Source organism: Arvicanthis niloticus, chromosome X (genome assembly GCF_011762505.2).
Source record: "Arvicanthis niloticus isolate mArvNil1 chromosome X, mArvNil1.pat.X, whole genome shotgun sequence".
Classification (NCBI taxonomy): domain Eukaryota; kingdom Metazoa; phylum Chordata; class Mammalia; order Rodentia; family Muridae; genus Arvicanthis; species Arvicanthis niloticus.
In genome coordinates, this window is record NC_047679.1 from 65,719,451 (window position 1) to 65,724,424 (window position 4,974).

Consider the following 4,974-nt stretch of genomic DNA (forward strand, 5'->3'; position numbering starts at 1 on the left):
CAAAGCGAGCCTGCCACACACTCCTAAGAACATAGAAAATGGGGCCAAAAGTGAGGAGGGAAGGAAAGTCTAATGCCACAGAGTCTTTTCCCAAACCGAGTCAAAACTTCCAAACTGCAGAAATCACTAGATGAGGGAGGTTACGGTACACATTTAGTTCCTTTAGCTAGTAACATGGCTTCTACTTTCCTCTCCTTGTGCCTGTGGACACATCCTATCATCACTGAAACTGACCTGCACTCTGTTTCACCCCTGCAGGCAGTGACTGCAGGGTAGGAGTGCAGGCTGAGGGTAGAGTTGCATTTGCCTGGCATATGGAAGGTCCTGGCTCCACTCCTAGCATGTAAGCAGGGAAGAGGTACACACAAAATACATATTTCACCAAAGCCTCAAGAGTTTTCTCTCCTCAGAACACTATGTGACAAGACCTACCTATAAATTCCTTTGCTGTGGAGTGCTCTGGCTTTAAGATCACTTGATACCAAGGGAAGGGGGTCAGGAATACAAATGCACACCGTCTTAGGTGTCACTTTTCACATGCACAGAGCATTGGAGTCATGAATTGCTTAAGAGCCCAGCACTACCTAACTCCCCGCCCCTGCTCTGATCTCTACAGCTTTAAGTATTTCTGGCTGGCTCTCTTACCACACGTCAGTAACATTCCAAGCTGGCTACCACATGTTCAGGCCCTGGCCTCCAACTCTCTCCTGCAGAGTGATCTGCTGGGAAAGGGCACAGTGGTGCCACACAGCTCCCATTTCAGCTCCACCTCCAGTAGATCACACATCTCAGAAATAAGCCAAATAGAGGGGGGGAAAGAAAAGCTGAAATAGCCATCTATCTGAGGTAGAAGAGGGTACACGCTCACAGACACACACACCAGAGCATATTCACCAGAATCCAAATGCCCGAGAGAGATTTTTTTTTCTCCTCAAAGATCTAACAGAGGGAAAAGCTTATGTGGTGATCAAGTATAATAGCATGGTTAGCAGACATGAGCAAGAAGACTGTGGGCAGGAGCTAGCCACCCTTGGAGCCTGCTGTCTACTTCTAGAGGCAGTTCCCATAGTTACTACATAGTCAGAGAATCCAGGAGGACTGCATGGACAGATGAACCTTTATTTAAAAAAATAGCACTTCAAATAAATTAAAAGGGACAACCGTCAAGTGTTCAAATTGTGAAGAAATATCTGAAAACCTAGAGAGACTCCAAACTGCAGTCTTTTAACCTCATTCTTTGTCTGATGGCCAAACCCGCGCATCTCAGAACTCCCACTGCTTCTCCCTACTGAGGTGAGAGAAGCATTCACAAGTGGGAGACCAGATGGAGGAGAAAGCTGCATCTGACCGGAATGAACATTGCCACGTACTCGCTAATACGGGTTTCACTTTATGACCAAATGTATTCTTTCAAAAATAAAAAAGGGGTGAGGGAAGCTGCATGTTTTTAGAAACTGAGATTATTCAGGGCTAGCACACTAACTCTAGTGCCTTTAATGGCAGTAGCAACTTTTTCCTCAGAAGTCAAATGCCATCCCCAGCCGAGCCTTGTGCTACCAGCTTTTCAGGAGATGTTACCTAAACTTTATTAAAAGAAAAGAGCAAGTTTAAATATAGACACTGGACTAGCCCAGTCTGTATTTTCAAGTCCACATTCTTCATTTGAAGCACTGTGTCAGGGAACCCCGAGTCTGCATGTTTGCAAGTTCACAGTACATGGAACCAGTTTTTCCTTTTTAATTTTTTCCTCACTCAGAGCAGCCACCCATGGGTGACCGTTGACGCTGGAACCTCGGGCAGGGCCTTTTCCTACGAGGCCTGGCCAGAGCTGCCCAAGGCTTCTCCTCAATGAGAATCGATGCTGTCATGCTCTATGGATGGGAAAAAAGTAAGAAAATAAAAGCACCTGGTACAGGTTTCATGAGATCCATTCGGATTCACTATGTTCCAAACCCACTGCTGAATGCCATGTGTCCACTGTGTGTGCTGAACAGTTTGTGGCCTTGGGAGTTGGTCTCAATTCGAAGAACTGTTATTCGATGCCCCAGAGGTTGATGCAATAGCAGCTCCTGCAGGACTACTTGTGGAGACTTTCAGATGTGAGGCAACAAGTAGGGGTCACAGGCCAGCTGCTGCACATCAATGCGGTCTTCCTTTCGATAGGCCAGACATCGCCTGATAAATGCCTTTGCTTCAGGTGTTACTACTGGCTTTGGCGGGAACTGTACTTCAGTAGCTTTAAGAATAGTATTCTCTTGTAGAATATCTTGCTGGGACTGGTTATGGCCAAAAGGCTTCCTCCCATAAAGACACTGGTAGAAGATCACACCCACTGACCAGACATCGACTTTATTTGAGATCTTTGGTGGCTCTTTCCCAACCACAAAACACTCTGGTGGTAAATACCAATAAGTACCAGCACCTTGTGACGTTAGCTCCATGCCATCCACTGAATTGTAGCTATCATCATCCATGATCTTGGAAAGACCAAAATCTGTAATTTTTATCTCTCCACATGCTGTACCATTTACTAAAAGGATATTACCTGGTTTGAGGTCATAGTGTATGATGGGAGGTTTTATTTCATTTAAGTACTTTAAAGCATTCACAATCTGCATAATAATGGATCGGGCTTCTTTCTCCGACATTAATTTGTGCTGTTTTAGGTAGAAGTCCAGATCATTTCCTTCACAGTATTCTAATACTGTACAAAACGAATCCGTGTCCAGTGAGAAGTAGTCATACAGCTTTACTATTCGGGGATGATCCAGCTCCTTGTGAATCCGGTATTCCCTACACGCATGCTTGTGGTAATTCTCCTTTTTCTCATCTCTCCAGTTTTTATTTAACTGGTGAATTTTCACAGCTACATATCTTTGCTCCGTTAGATCAAATGCCTTGTAAACTTCACTGAAACCTCCTCTACCCAAAAGATGTAACAACAAATATCTGTCATTTAGTGTTGGATGGTCTTTAAACTGTGAATTATCTTCATTATGTATCCTTTTTAATTCCCTGATATGTAGATTCCTAACCCTTTCTAGCCTTTCCAGCTCTGCCTGGATTTCTGCTTCCTCTTTCTTAAGATGACCTAATCTAAGTTTGAAGATTTCCTCTTGTTCATGGTATTCTGCTAAGGTTAACGTTTCATTTTCCGCTCCATTGGTCTTGCTTTTCCGTTGTTTCTGCTCATTGGTTGCGGGAGGGGCCTGACCCATGGCAGGGGGTTTCCGTTTTGCTAACATTTTCCGTTGCCTTTCTATTTCTTCTCTCTGTGAATTTATCCTTTCCTGTTGCTTGATGAGGTTTTGGAAAGCATAATCATCTGTCCACTGTTCCGTAAAAGAGGCTCCGTGCCGGACAGTAGTAAAGTGGCCCAATCGCAATCGGTCCTGCATGCTCTTATCTCTACATGCCATCTTCTCTTGTTTAGACTTTTCTATAAGGAGCTTCTTGCTCATGGTGACACATCTATTTAATCGTTCCTTGTATTTCTCTAGCATCTTTTGCTGTTCATCTATCTGTCGTCTCAAATCACAGTTGGCTCTTAATAAATCATCTATTCTTCCTTCCTTCTTCTCTAAGTCAGAGTTCTTATTGTTTTCTAGTGCAGATATTTTTTCTATTGTGAGGTCAGACTGGGTCTGTCTGTGCTGGATGGAGATCTGTTTTTGGGAGCTGCAAGAATGTTCTATATTGCCAGAACCCGTAGAAGAAGGGCTGTTTTGTTGAGCAGAGACGAAAGTGAAGCAGAGGCCAGCTCCCCATGGCGCTAACTGCTCTGTGTCGAGTCGAGGTTTTGCTAACATCACTGACATGAGGGTTGGCAGAGCAGACTGCTCTTCTGAGGCCTCCTTTGCAGCACTGCCATCTAAACCATATAGAGGCTGTTCTACTCGACGCGGTAAGGGATTGGATAAGGAATGTTGCGGTGAGGATCGTGCAACTGGTGGAACACTTCTGCCAGGGCTGGTTCCTGGCCCGCTTCCCCCAGCAAACTCAAAGTAATCACTAATTTTATGTCCCCTAGGAGTGCCTTTCCCTTGGCTAGTTTCATATGGTTCAGCTTTTCTTTTCCGATTTCGCTGGTCATTCTGCTTTTTCTCAGGAGTCTCTACTTCTTTATCACTCAAGGACCCCACGCTGCACAAGCTCTGGTTGGAAGACTCACTGTTGAGTGGCCCCTTACTTACGCCAACTCCAGTGAACCTGGCCTCCAGTAATTCCTGCCTTCGTGGGTCCAGGCTATGCAGTTCTTCCATCATTTCTACTGCCGCCGCTGCCGCTCCACGCTCCTCTCGGGAGGGGCCCCGACCCGACCCGGCTGCGGACCGCTCCGCTCTCCCCCTGGGCAGGCCCGGGGCGGAGCCGGGGCCTCTCCTGAGCTCCGCAACACCCCGCCTGGGCAGCCGCCGCCGGCGCCGGGCTCCACGAGAGGGCGGGCGGGGGAGGGGGGCCACGGAGGCCGCAGATCCCCGAGCTCGCGTACAGAGCCAGGCGGCTGACGCGGGCCCGGGCCCGGGCGGCCGCCGGGGGGCACGGGGCCGGCCTCCTGGCGCCGGACAAAAGGCCGATCTATGCTTTCTTAACTTAGTGAATGACTAAAATTATAGCTGGTACCTCAGTTAAAAATCATGGTAATAAAAATGTTATATATGAACTTGATGAAACAATGAAAGAAATTAAAATCCAGACAATTGAAGTAAAAATAATGAAAAGTAATTTTTAGCTTTTTATACTTTCCCTTCTTCTCAAGTTTTGCCTATGTAAAATATGTCACTGAAGTTGACTTATTTCATACATAATGACTAATAATTATGAAATGTTCATAAAAGAGTGGTGATCAGTAATGGTTGGTATTATTTTATGTAGTATTAATTACATGACAACATTGATTACTGAATGTTCTAGGTCAATATTTCAAATAAGTATTGTAGGCAATACATGAAAGACATCTGTACTAGGTAGTTTGTT

General features: G+C 45.6%; 1 pseudogene; it reads right to left on the reverse strand.

The window, feature by feature from the left end:
• Nucleotides 1–1,099: 1,099 nt before the first annotated feature.
• LOC117695211 (serine/threonine-protein kinase tousled-like 2 pseudogene) lies at nt 1,100–4,423 on the reverse strand (annotated as a pseudogene).
• Between the last annotated feature and the right edge of the window lie 551 nt (nt 4,424–4,974).